The sequence below is a fragment of the Natrix helvetica genome (assembly GCF_964273705.1).
Source record: "Natrix helvetica genome assembly, chromosome: 3".
Classification (NCBI taxonomy): Eukaryota; Metazoa; Chordata; class Lepidosauria; order Squamata; family Natricidae; genus Natrix; species Natrix helvetica.
In genome coordinates, this window is record NC_138549.1 from 44,383,190 (window position 1) to 44,398,382 (window position 15,193).

A 15,193-nucleotide genomic window follows, 5' to 3' on the forward strand; every position below is an offset into this window, starting at 1 on the left:
AGAATAGTTTGACTCCCTCTTCTTTGTGGCAACCCCTGAGATATTGGAACACTGCTATCATGTCTCCCCTAGTCCTTCTTTTCATTAAACTAGACATACCCAATTCCTGAAACCGTTCTTCATATGTTTTAGTCTCCAGTCCCCTAATCATCTTTGTTGCTCTTCTCTGTACTCTTTCTAGAGTTTCCACATCTTTTCTACATCGTGGTGCCCAAAACTGAATGCAGTATTCCAAGTGTGGTCTTACCAAGGCATTATAAAGTGGTATTGACACTTCACATGATCTTGATTCTATCCCTCTGTTTATGTAGCCTAAAACTGTGTTGGCTTTTTCGGCAGCTGCTGCACACTGCTGGCTCATATTTAAATGGTTGTCCAGTAGGACTCCAAAATCCCTCTCACAGTTACTACTATTGAGCAAGGTACCAACTATACTGTACCTGTGCATTTAGTTTTTCTTGCCTAAATGTAGAACCTTACTCTTTTCACCATTGAATTTCATTTTATTAGATAGTGCCCAATGTTCAAGTTTGTCAAGATCCTTCTGTATCTTAAGCCTGTCTTCTGGAGTGTTGGCTATTCCTGCCGGCTTGGTGTCATCTGCAAATTTGATGAGTTCCCCATTTATTCCCTCATCCAAATCATTGATGAAGATGTTGAAGAGTACTGGGCCTAAAACAGAGCCTTGGGGTACTCCATTGCATACTTCCCTCCATGTAGATGCAGTTCCATTGAGGACTACACGTTGAGTGCTGTTGGTCAGCCAGTTACAAATCTATCTGGTGGTGATGCTGTCCAACCCACATTCTTCTACTTTATCTAGTAGTAGATTATGGTCTACCTTATCAAATGCCTTACTGAAGTCCAAGTAAACTATATCGATGGCATTCCTCTGGTCCACTAATTTTAATAATAATTTATACAGACCAGCAGTGCAAAATCAGTCTGACCATCAGAACCTTTCTATGTGATAGCCTATAGAACAGGAGACTTGGGGCAGGAATTCCCATCTCACATAAAGTCACACAATGCATATTGTCCCTTATGGTAAAATATGTAATTGCAATCTGTCATGTATATTTTTTTCTGATATTTCCTGGTACTTCATGTTGGGAAGGACTTTCTTTTCCTCATGTGAGCAATGGGACTATATATGATTCTGTTCTGACTCATATCTTTAAAAATGACTTTTCTATATTATTGATCACAATCCAGTCCTATACTACATGTAAAGTCAGGAACTATAATCTGGTTTTATAGAAATTCTGTGGCATTTCCTGTCTATCTCTGTGTAAATCATGTTTTTATTTTACTGCATAGGTTATATAATTTTGTAGGGTTTATTATTTTCATTATATAAGAGAGGTTTGTTGCTGAAGATTATAAAATATATTCTTTTTTTTCAAAACGTATGTGTACATGTGAGGTTGATACTTTTATATTTCAAGTTATCCACTTTCAATGTGTATATTTTGTTTAAATTTTGTGTCATGTTGATAATGCAGCACATAATATTTTACAAGTATTTTATGTATATTTTCAAATAGCATGTAAAAAGTGTTTTAGCAAAAAATATGAAGAAATACAAGAAAAATAAAATATGCCATAACAATAAACATTTACAATTGTATATATATTTGTTTAATGCAAATATTATTAAACTATGTATACATTTTAAATACATTTACACAATTTTTTAACCTACTGTATTCTGTATAAATGAGATTGATATGAGATTGATATATACATTATATGTACGTGGAGGTGGGTTGCTAATTTTTTTACTACCAGTTTGGATGTGCTCCTGCGTGCACAATACTTCTGCACAGAAGCATCCGGGCAGGTGGACAGAGCCTCCCACCGCCGGTACTTCCGGTTCACCCGATGCTGGCTGAACCGGCAGCAACCCATCTCTGAAAGTACACCTACAGATGTGTCTTACAAATATAAGAGTCAAAGATGCACATATCTCCTAAGTATAATATACAAAATCTTCAAAATCTAACTCTAAACATTGTGTATAAACAGGAGCAATTATAACATTGAAAAACAGCAGTAGTAAGCAAAATGTACTAATCCAGATAACATTGTAAAACCACACACACACACACACACACACACACACACACACCAAGAGTATTGAAATAATTGAAATATTATAATGCAGTAGAATAATAAAGTATCAATACTAAAACTCTTGATATTTTATGATTCTACTGCTTTATAACATTTTAATTATTTTGATACTCTTGCTTTTAATTTCATGTGTATGTGTGTGTGTTTGTGTTAGTTTAATTGGTTAATTGATAAAGGTTAACACTTAACCTCTATCAATTAAACATTTTAAATGATAATGATATGTTTTAATCTTTAGTATTAATTTGCTTTTTAAGTATTGAAAATTTTATAATTTATATCTTTTGCTTTTTCATTATTTTAAGTGTTTATTTACTAGCATATTTGTATCCCAGTAGGTATACGAAATATAAATATTTGCTTGCCTGTGTAGTTGCTATCTGAATACATCTGCTACACATTGTGCACAATTGTTAGGGAAGTTGAGTATTAATTTTATTATTGAACAACTACCATGGTCTCGGTCCATCCAAAATATTAATAAATCTCAAACCACAATATTTAAGAACGTTAAAGTGAAGTTTTGGCTTTTTTAGGAGAATATCTATGTGAGCACAATTATTGGGCAACTATTAGTGTGCAGAATTATTATGCAACTAAATGAAAAATGAAAATCTGCCCATCTCACTCATTATTTGCATCTGTTAAAGTAAGAATAATAAACAAACAACTCAAAATGTGCAGATAAACATTTCTGACATTTCAAAAAAAAAAAAAAAAACAGTGACCAATATAGCCACCCTCCTTTTCAATAACAGTCATAAGACTTCCATTCATGGAGTCTTGTCAGTTTCTTGATCTGTTGATAATCAACATGTTGTGCAGCAGCAACCACAGCCTCCTGTTCAGAGAGATGTGTTGTTTTCTTTCACTGTAAATCTCCAGTAACTTCAGTCCTTTCTGCTATATGGAATGTTGACTATCATGTGATTTCTCTGTGTTAGATAATTTGATAATTTACTTTCAAACATCAGAATGTTTTCAGAATGAGATTTTGAAGTAGTTGGTAAAGCATTGCTCCCTTGCCTTGTGTGGAATATAAATCAGCTAAATTTATAATGAATAATCAGTTACAGTGGCACTGACAAACTTTGCCTGAAAGAAGCTTCACTATCAAACTGTTTAATGCTCACAAACTTTTGTGAGTCTTAGAATGTACAATAAATTCACTGAAAATATTCCAGGCTCTCAAGAGTTCTCTTTACAAAGCTTTTTTCTTTATAACCATCATTAATGGAAGAGGTGAGGAGAGGAGAAGTAACAGTAATATATTTCATTACTAAATGGCCTCATTTCCATCAAAACAGTTAATCAGTATTTTTGAAACCTGGTGAAATCATACAACAACTTCAAAACTTACTATCTGTCTGACCTGCATAATTGCTCCCCAGGGAATTAATTATGAACTCTTGAGTTGAAGCAGAAATATGGGATGATATTTAGCAGGTTGTAAATGATGACAGTATGCTTGTTTGCCAAATTAGCAGGGGGCAATCATGCTCGTTATAGAGAATGAAGTGACTATTCAATTATACTTTACTTCCAATAAAATAAAACTGGATATTTCATAACAGTGAAAGTTGATACACATGAAATCTTGATATGCATCTTTAAAAGTGTACCAAGTTTGGTGACATTTGGTTGAAATGTTGCATAATCCATGATAACAAACAGGAAAAATTACATTTATAAAAGAAAGATGATATGAGCAAATGTTCTTGCGTATTTATTTTGTATCCTGCCTTTATTATTTTTACAAATAAACAAATTCAGATACCTGTGATTGAATCCCCTTATTTTAACATTCTATTCCATCCAGAAATTATATCAATTTGCATTTCCATTGATTCCTTTACAACAAAGAAGTTGCTGAAACTTTGCGATTATGGAAATGATAGGGCTCGTCGTATCCCATGTCTTAAAAGGAAATATTTATGAACAATTATTTATACAAGTTACTACAGCTTTCTTTTTTTAAATGAATCTTTATACAAGTTATTACGTTCTCTTTTTTATTTTAAACATTAAATTTTGCAAGAAGAATTATAAATAGGTTGTTTTATGGAACATTTTGCTACTATGATTTTATTTTGGTAATAAACATGTTATTCGTGTTTATGGTTCTGTGGTCAATTGAGTGTAATAAAAGTTGAGAATTCTAGCCCTTTTCAGCTTTTCAAACTTTTATGATATCAGTAATTTATTTCAAAAGTTCAGCCAGATGTTTGGGCTGGATTTGGCATCTTTATTCACCTATCAAATTCCTCATAATGATTGGGATAGGGAGATGTTGTTGTTTGATGTTGTTTGATGACTTTAAAGACATCATAGTATGTAAGCTATTCTGGGTAAAAGTGTCTTTTGCAGTTGAGTGATGGTGATTTGGTCAATGCCAGTAGTGTTTTTATTATTATGGTACTTTGCACAGTCGACCAGCTGTTCAGACTGGATTTGGCATTTTTGTCCACCCTCCCCAATGTTTGATGGTGTTACAGATACCATTGCAAAATGTAAGCTTTTCAGGTAAAGCTGCCTTTTGCAGCTGACTGATGGTGAATTTGTCAGTGCTGATAGTGTTCAAGTGGTGGCCCAGTTATTTTGGGATTGTATCCAAGGTGCCTTTTACTATTGGTACCACCTTTCTTTCTTTCTTTCTTTCTTTCTTTCTTTCTTTCTTTCTTTCTTTCTTTCTTTCTTTCTTTCTTTCTTTCTTTCTTTCTTTTTGCTACAATTGTTCTATTTCTATATGCAGGTCTTTGTATTTTGTTATCTTTGCCAGTTCTTTCTCTTCTACTCTGCTGTCTCCAGGTACTGCCATGTCCACTGTCCAAACTTTGTCTTTCTTATTGACAGTTGTTAAGTAAGGGATGTTATGTGACACATATTGGTTTGAATTCTAAAGTCCCAGAGCACTTTAGCTTCTTCATTTTCTATGACTTTCTCTAGTTTATGGTCCCACCAATTCTTGGTTGCAGTTAAATGGTATTTCTTGCAGATCTTTCAGTGCACCATTGTTGCTACTTTGCTGTTGTTTGTAGTCAGTCTATGCGATCTTATTTCAGTAGCTAACCAGGTGAGCCACTGTTTCTTCAGTTTCTTTGTAGAGAGAGCACTTGCTATCTTTTGTTGTCTTCTCAATTCTGTCTTTGTATACATTTGTTCTTAAAGCTAGGTATTGTGCAGCCAGAATTAGCCCCTCTGTGTCTTTCTTCAACTTTCCTGCTCTTGGCTATTGCCAAGTCTTGTTATTTTCTGTTTTCCCTGCTATTTTTTTAATGAACAGGCGATGTAATGCTTTGTTTTCCCATGTCTCCTTTCTGTTCTTCATTTCGTCTTTCTTGTAAGCCACTTTGGTTTCTCCAGTACTCAATTGACCTTCCTGGTGTAGTAGCTTCAATGCATATTCTTCACTGTACTTAAAATACTCTTCCAATATCCTTTTTTTTTTCTTCTTCAACCATCTGATGTACAAGCATCATTCCATTTCACCTATTTTCTTTGTTACATAGAATCTGTCAGCATCACTGCGTGGATGAGAAAATAATTCATTGTCATTATTTCTCTGGTCTTCCTATCTGCTTGAGTCCAGTCCAATAATCCAGCTGTGTATCTAATGACTGGAATTGCCCAGGCGTCAATTGCCTTGATTCTAATGCCTCTACTGAATTTGGACTTTACAGTCTTCTTCACTATGTTGATGTATTTATTAACTTTTTTTCTTCAGTGTGCTTGATATTGTCATGTCGAGGCATTGGTAGTGGTCATTTTCATCCTGACTCTTGATGCTATTTTCAAAGGGCATCTTGATTCCTTCAGTTTTCACTATTTTACCCTGTTTAATGGCAAGTCTAGGGGTCCCCAACTCCCGGGCGGTGGAATGGCACCGGTCCTTGGCATGCCAGAAACTGGACCATACAAACAAGCGAAGGCCCATCTCTGGGATGCAGGCAGCATGTGAAACCATACTCCCTCCAATCCATGGAAAAACCTCTCTCCACAGAACCAGTCCCAAAAAGTTGGCAGTTGCTGATCTAGTCCAAACTCCACTACAATATTTTGGCTGTATATGCAGATAGTGTTGAGTAGTTATTATGTTTCAAATGATGTTTTTCCATACGCCTTCAAATCATCAATTTAAAAGAGGTAGGAAAGTGCAGCAGATGTACTATTATTAGGACGGTAATGTCAAGTTTAGTTATTTAAACGTTATGATTTCTTGCGCTGTGACGGCAATATGTTTGAAATTATGTTTGTATGATTTTATTTTTATAAGAATAAATAAAAATAATAATAAAAGAAAGAAAGAAAGTGCAGCAGATGTTTTTGATGTTTGATAGCTATGTCCTGAATTATTCAGTTTTGTTGATAGAGGAATCAGTGCAATGACAAACAGTAATGGTAATAGTGAGTCTTTCTCCTTGGAGGAATGGGGAAAAGAGTGGGGAAGAAGAAAAGAGGAAGGAGAGGAGGAAAGAAGAAGGCAGAGAAGGGAGGTTGAGAAGATGGAAGGAGCAAGGTTGTTGCAAAATAAGATGGAGACACAGGGTGGCAAGAAAGTGACCCAAACTGTATTCTCTATATTTGTAAGAAGATAGTGATAAACATTAATGGTTAATAGATAAATGTTAATGGTACTTATAAGAATGTATATTTGTGAATGTATTTGAAAGGGGAAAAAACTTTTTTTTAAAAAATAGTGAATCTCCTTGGAAGATGCCTCTCTTGATATTAACCTCTCCAATTCCATCACCTTTGACGAGCAACCATGTTTTCCATTGTGCCATTGATCATTGTACAAAGCTTCTGATGTTTCTACTGATTCCTTTTACTTCTAGGCACTTAATTATACAAATAATCATATGGCATGGAGTCAAATGCCTTCTTGTAATCGATCCATACTACGTTCAAGTTGGTCTTCCTTCTTTTACAGTTTTCAGAAACATCTTGTCATTTAGGAGTTAATCTTTTGTTGCTCTGCAGTTCCAACGGTTTCCTTTCTGCTCAAGTGGAAGAAGCTTGTTTTTAATTAGATGCTGTTGGACTGTATCAGCAGTCACACCAGTTAATGATTTGAAAGTTAATTGGCCTATAGTTACCTGATGCTGCCTCTTTTGCTAGATTTTTTATTATCAGATGAAAAATTATCAGGTTTTGTCAGATGTTAACCATGCTTCAATTTCATCTCCTTGCAGTCAGATATTTCAAACAAAACACATGCAGTTCCTTTTAAGGTGCTCCTGACCAATTCTTCCTTGCCCCCTTCGCCACTATTTGTGTTGTTATTACAAGTTTTCATTTCAGCTTCTTTTTTATCCTTTTATCTATCTCCTTTAACCAAGCTGGGTTCTTCTTGTATTTCTTTGAGTTATCCTATATCTTTACCCAGAACTGCCCTGTTTCTTCCTTGTCAGGTGTTCACTGCAGTCTCTCTATTATTAGATTGGTAGAAAAATTTCTGATTGGATTGAAATGGGAGATTCTGCCTTTAATTAGCAATTTGAGCTTCATATTTGCTGATCTTTTTGGCTTTAGCTAGCGTGTTTTCCCAAAAATAGGACCTTCCCCCAAAATAAGCCTTAGCCTGATTTTTAACCATGTGTCCAATATAATCCCTACTCCAAAAATAAGTCATAGTGAAGGACAGTCGACATAGCTAACACAGGTGGCAAGCAGGCATGGGACAACAGTGTCCGGTAGCAGTAGCAGCCCGCACATCGCAGGTGAGTTGATTCTCCAAGCAGCAGATTGATGCAGAGGCTCACGGGGGAGGCAGGTAATCTGGACACACTGCGTGAGCTGCAAAAACCCCAAGAGTCAGTGGGCCAGAGCAGCAGCCGGTTGTCAGAGGCTTGTCCTCACACGGTGGCACCAGCAGTAAAGGGAAGCAGAGGCACGGAAGGATGTAGATGATCTAGATACATCAGGCGGGTGTTGGCAAAGCTGAGAATCGGTGGGCCAGAGCAAGTGGGCAACTGCCGGAGGATATCTTGGCTTTCCCATAGCCCACACAGCGCATTCGGATCACCTGCCTTCTCCCCGTGTCTCTGCCTCCATTTATTGCTCGTGCCACCGCATCAAGACAAGCCTCCCACAACCCACTGCTCTAACCCCCATAGCCCGTGTGGTGTCTGGATCACCTGCCTCCTCCCCCCCCCCCGGCCTCTGCCTGCATCTGCTGCTTGGACAGCCGCATTAACTTAACTGCACTGCACAGGCTGTGCAGCCCCAGAAGGTGCTGACCAAGGGAGCGGCAGGCTGCAGTTGCTGGCAGATATTGTTGGTCCCTATGTGCTTGCCACCTCTTGTGCGAGTGTTGGAGGGGGACATCCAGCTGGGCTGATCATCCTGAAAGCTGCAGCTATGCTGCCCATTAAGGTTGTTGTTATTTTGCAGTGAGCTGCTGCTTATATTTGTATTACAATACTGACATTTTTTAATTCTTGTGCTAACTGTTTCTTTGGAACAAACTTTAATGCAGGCAATCTCTTCTGTTTTTATGTTGCTTTAGATGCTCAGTTATTTTTGTTTGTTTTGTTTCAATTCTTTTACTTTTTTAGTTAGAGAGCTTTGTTCTTTCTGAGGCAGAGATATGGTTGCTTAGTTTCCAAATAAAAACAATTCTATCGCTGTGCTTGTTTTCCGCTACTGCCATCTCTCCTTGGTTTGCCTCTTCAGTTAGAGTTACTTCTGGCAAGAATTTGATTTCTTTGTCCTGGGTACACCTTTGCAGTTCTGTGAATACTTTATTTCATATTATAAATCAGCATGATCTGCTAGCCTCTGTTCTGTTATTTCTGATTCTGAATGTTCTTCTTTCCAGAACTGGTGCTTTTATTTCAAATATCCTGTTCCGTTTTGACATAATCTGTAATAACAGATTATTATTTGCTTATTTTCAATCTATATATATTATTATGCAATGGATAAACACCTTTCCTCCTAATAATTTTGTTGCTGGTGGTCCTGGATGCTCAGAAAACAATTCTGAGTCCTGTTGCCATTTTTCACCAGATGTCCAGGAACCTAGAGCAGTCCTTATTGACCCGAGATGACCGAAATAGTATGGTTCCTGTAATTTACATCTCCCATATTTTTTTATGGGAGAGAAACTCTGAGCCTCTGCTGAGACCTGTCCAGTATGGTTGAACCTCAGGCATAGATGTCATCTTCCTCAGAGCACACTAGTCTACAATCATGTCAAGGTAGTGCCTCACTGGGGGTTATTATTATTATGGTTAATTACAGAGTCAGCCGATATACAGACTAGATTTGCCATTTTTGTCCACCTAGTGAGTTCTTCCCAAGGATCTGGGATAGACAGATGTGGATTATTATTATACACGTTTTGCATGTCTCTATGGAGTTGTATGTATGTATGTATGTATGTATGTATGCATGCATGCATGCATTTACTTAAGAAACATTCTCAAGCAATTTATCAGCATAAATCCAAGATCCATAGGGGGAAAAAGATGTAGAAAATACCCAAAAATTTCTACAGGTAATTCTCAACTTATGACTATGCAGTTTGAAGTTACAACTGACCCAAAAAGGTATTTGCAACCCAGATTCATAGTTCCAATGGCTGTGCCCCCTCCTACAGTCACATGTTCATGTTTTGGTTGCTCAGCCACTGACCCACAACTGTGTATGCAGCATCTTGCAGTCACATAACTCTGATTTACAACATTTTTAGCTATAGCTTAGTTATCTAGAAAGTTTTATGTCCAACTTTGTCTCATTAAATATAAGTTATAACATAAAATATAAAAATCGAATTATATGAGTGTAAGCACAATCATTACCTAGCTAAATCTCCTTTTAAAAAGGAAATATTATTTAGAAAAGCCCTTCAGGATGTAAATATTTTTTTAATTAATTTAGCTGCTATCTTGTGTGAGCTCCACTGAATTTAATAGAATTCCTTTCTGGATAAATACATATGGAATTGTTTGAGTGACTCTGTGATTTAAACAGAAATGACTGAGGTCGAGTGCAATATATTTTATCTATTTTTTAAAAACGAAATATTTGATTGAAAATAATTACAGTATTCAATTCAGAATGCTGTTTATTTCTCCTATTGCATCCTACTACTTATTTAGTTTGACTTTGACTTTGGAATCCTGCTCAGACATTTTTTTTTCTGTTTATAGTTCTTCATATTTTGTACTTGGTAAAAAGGATACTGATTCCAAGATCAATGCATTTGATTATATAGTTCTTGTTCCTGTTGTCCAGGACAGATTTGTCATCTGCTGTAATAATTAACAGATGACAAGTGTAAGATTAAAAGGCAGTAGCATCAGTGTTCTTCTTCCACAGCTGTCATGAAAAGACAGACAAGATTCCTCAAGGCTGCATGGCAGTTTGAAAAGATGGAGAATAGGAACCATAAATTTTGCCAATGATTAATGTTTATAATTGCTTCAAATGATATCTGTGTTAGTAGACTATTTTAAAAGCTATGCTTACATAGTATTATTGGCAAATGATATTGCTATATGTTATGCTTTTTTGACATATGATGAATCCATAAAGATTGGAGCAGTCTTTAGTTTGATTAGAATAAAATGATGTTGCACTTAAACACTAATGGTGGAAATAAGAGCTTTCATTCTATTCAACATAAGCTTTATGTTTTAGGTACAGCTGTTTTGCATTTGTTTATTTTCAAACAGACATAATGCTTTAATTTTTAACTGGCCCATTAACTAGTGCATTGAAGTCTAATATGAACCTAACAGTCTATTGTCTCTGAAGAAAATAAATGTTGTTGAAACAGTGCTCTGGAGAAGAAAGAAGGTATGTTTTCTATCTCTGTCTGTGTTTTTCTATGTGTGTGAAAAGAAAGATTATTAAAAATATAATCATTTCAATGAATCATTTTTAATTGTCATTCATGGGAATTGTCATTTCCAATAAATGTTGCCCTTGCAACTATTATGCAACAGTAGTATCAGTCTGTATGTATTTGTTTCTTCAATAGAACTTCATATCTGAAAGCAAAATATATTGATTGACCTAATGCATTTCAAAAATTTATAAATCCGTGTCTGATCAGGATGTCTATTTGAATGTATAATTTAAAGATTATATCTACATAACTTGTCTTATTACTATTGAAATATAAATGTAGATGTAGTGGCAGGAGCCCTGATGGTGCAGTGGTTAGAGAAGAGCAGTATTGCAGGCAAACTTTGCCCACAGCCTGGAGTTCATCCTGATGGAGTTCAATATTGACTCAGCCTCCCATTATCTCGAGGTCAATGAAATTAGGACCCAGATTGTTTGGGGAAATATGCTGATGTTGTTAACTGCCTAGAGCAGTGTTTCTCAAACTTGGCGACTTTAAGTCCTGTGGACTTCAACTCCCAGAATCCCCCAGCCAGCATAGCTGGCTGGGGAATTCTGGGAGTTGAAGTCCACAGGACTTAAAGTCGCCAAGTTTGAGAAACACTGGCCTAGAGAGTACTGTAAAGCACTATGAGGCAGTATACATTAAGTGCTATTGCTAGTGGACAATATCTTTACCATTTGTATTATTTTTTATTATTTTTATTTTGTTTTGTTTTTTTAATTGCTAATTTGATTTGCTCCATTCAAGTCTTGCAATGTGCTTCATCACAGTGATTTCTTAAGGAGAGGAGTGAAGTGCCAAAAGTCTATGCCAAGTTTATCCCTGCTGCCCAGTTATAGCAAGCAAGCACCTGTATCAACCAGCAGCGATATAGAATGGACTGGAGGTGGACAATTACTTTAGCAATATAGCAAAGGCATTATTTCATAAATCATGGGAGAAGGCAATAGTAAATCACCCCTGTATTTTACTAAGGCAACCACGTGGATAAACAGTACAAATGGATAGACAATATAATGCCAAATACTGGTCCCTTAGGTGGGAAGACATTAAATATGCTGCTGAAGATCTTTTAGAATGCTAATGGTGTTTATGACTCAGTTAGACTAAAGCTTTTAGGATGTCTAGTTGTTGATATTGCCATGTAGAAAAATAAAACCTGCAGCTGCAATGACAGAATTAGAATGGGGATATGAAATGTAGGAATCATGAGCATGGGAAAGCTGAAATGAATGAACTGTAGATCAACATATTAGACATCTGAAAATTAAAATGGATGGAATTGGACACTTTAAATCAGAAAATCATACTGTTACTATTCAGGACAAAGTCCTCCTCAAAGAATGAACAACATTGCTTTCGTGGTCAAGAAAAAATACAGCAAAGACAACATTTGGATACAGTGCAGTCAATGATTAAATAATATCAGTTGGAATCTGCAGGCTTCCCCTTTGATATGATGAATATCAAAGTTTATGCTCAACTATCGATGCAGAAGAAAATACAGTTGACAAGTTTTGTAGTTAAATTTGTGATGGAATGTGCACCTGGAGAAACAGGGGAGAGGAGTTTTGGCAGCACAGAGCTTTCCCAGGGAGGAGGGAGTACATTCCATGACAGAGAAGCTCAAATTGAGAGACTGCAGTCTGGAACTGAATGAGGGAGAGGGAAGACATTCAAGGTAGCCACATCTTAGCATCTTTCAAGGTATATCTAGTAAATTAGAAGGTTATAGCTTTACTTTAACAAGATTCTGTCCTTTAGGTATAAGAAAATAAAGAATTGGATCAATTGGATTTCACTGTGTCATCTTTGGGCTTGAGCCTGACAAAATCTGAAATCAACAGAACATGCAAGAAAGCTGATTATAGTTGTAGAACACTAGAATGCCAAAACTGGAAATAATAAGGAAGAAAATATAGTTGGACTGTATGGCTTAGGAAATAAAATGAAGTAGAAGAATACCCTATTAGATTATAGATTTAGATTTTTCATTGCTGTCACAATCTTCAAACAGCTAAAATAACATGAACATCATCAGCTGAAGTATACATAAATCATATTAACTATGTGATTGATACAAGGAGGTTGAAGACCTTAGTTATTGCAGTAAAGATGTGGCCAGGAGTTGACTGGAACATATCATGAACTCCTCATGTATTAATTGCAAGTCAAGCTAAAGGGGGAGAAGAAAACTTAATCCGTTCCACAATTTGGCCTTGAACATGTATACACCATATTCATGCATGTTGACAGGGAACAAGAGGAAATGTGAAATGAAATCAAAGAAGTTAAGTATAAATGTGAAAATGGTCTGCAAAGATCAAGAAACAGAATAGCACTTTTACAGTCCTCTGTAAGCGGTTTACAGAGTCAACATGTTGCCTCAACAATCTGGGTCCTCATTTTAATGACCTGGGAAGGATGGAAGACTGAGTCAACCTTGAGCTGCTCAGAATTGAACTCCTGAAGTAAGCAGTGAGTTAGTCCTGCAGTTCTGCTTTCTGACCACCTGTGCCACCAAGAAAGTAACCTGGGTGTCAGAAAAATAATAGAAATTGACACAAAGAGAAGCTGAAGCCAGGAGAGAAAAAGACCTCAGGAAGGAGTTATAGTCCTCCCTTAGCAGCCATGAAATCCAGATGGATAACTTTGGGTGCGTCACTCTTTCTCATCCCAACCCTTCTCACAAAGTAGTTGTTATGTGAGGGAATAGGGGGATGAAGGTGTGTTGGATATGTTTATCACCTTGAGTTATGTGCAAAAATAATAAAGGTATAATACAATAAATCAAACAAATAACATGATAAAGAATTTCAGAGAGCTACTAGAAGAGACAAAGAACAGTATTATAATAACACCTGTACAGGTGATCCTCATTTATTACTTGCTCAGTAAGTATTTGAACTTGTGACTGTCATGGACAACTCAAACTGATAAGGAACCAACAATGAATAGCCAATTCCCAAGATGCTGGGCGAACTGCTGTCTCAGGAAGCTGAGTAGTGCGCTCAGACTCCTCTATTGGAGACAACTGCTTGTTGGCCTAGAGTCTCTAAACCAGGACTGTCAAACTCTTGGCCTCCGGGCCGGATGCGTCATATTTGGCCACGTCCATGCCTAGTTTAGTGAGGGGGGGGGAAAGTCCTGATATGTCACATGATGCTGCCGTGATGATGCACATTTGATACCCGTGTCCTAGACTGTGTGTGTGTTGCCTATCAACTAGAAATTCTTTAAGTATATTTCTGGGCTTGGATCAGCTGATTTACCCTGCCATGATGTTTGAGCCTTGGATTTCATCTGATCACTCTTGTGCCTGCTGCTTTGGATTTGGACTTCTTTTCAAGGGAAGCTTGATGGACTTTTAGGGAACTTGATTTCTCATGTATGTGTTTATGTGTGTTTGCCTATGTCCATAGGTGTATTTGCACATACATTTCCTTTTTGTTTATTTGCTTAAAAAACTCATAATGAAGTTTGCAAAGCTGTCTACTTATTTGTGAGTGTGTGATGTTAAACAAGAGACCAGTAGCACTGAACACGCAGTAGTTCCAGCCAGCGCAGTGCCCCCAGGGTCATGTGACTGTGATTCAGGTGCCAAACAACCAGTCCTAATTGTCACATAGTCTTCTAGTCATGTGATCACAATTTGCTACCTTCTCTGCCAGCATCCCACCAGCAAAGTCAATGTGGAAGCTGGCAGAAATTGGAAGTCACAATCACAGGTATCCTTGCTTAATGATGGCAATTGAGGATTTCCAAAACTGCCATCGCTAATGAGCATGATTATGTGACATTGTGCTGTACAATTGCATTGCTTAGCAACAGAAATTCCAGTTCCAATTACTGTTGTTAACTGAAGACTAAACATTAAATATGGAAACAGATACCGAAAACAAGAGAAGTTTTCAAACATCTCTGTGCTGAGGAGAAGGTTCCAACTTCAAATTGTTATGCTAAAGGATACTAATATACTAGTAACTGATTCAAAGCAGATAAAAAAAGATAGAACTGAAATTCTATACATTATCATTTCAGTGATCAGTATCTAAAACACCTTAGAAGACACAACCCTATTTACAAGAACATCTAGTATATTATTGCTGTAAAAGGAAAGAATGCTAAAAAGGAGTCAGCATGGGCTTCATTGATTATAGAAAGATCTTTGTTTGTGTCATTTATGTTAAGCTGCAG

At 36.6% G+C, this 15,193-nt stretch overlaps 1 protein-coding gene across 6 annotated transcripts in view; it reads left to right on the plus strand.

Annotated features, from left to right (window-relative positions):
* Positions 1 to 15,193, plus strand: part of TBL1X (transducin beta like 1 X-linked) — a 149,682-nt gene that overhangs the window by 84,473 nt on the left and 50,016 nt on the right. The gene's annotated exons all lie outside the window — the stretch shown is intronic.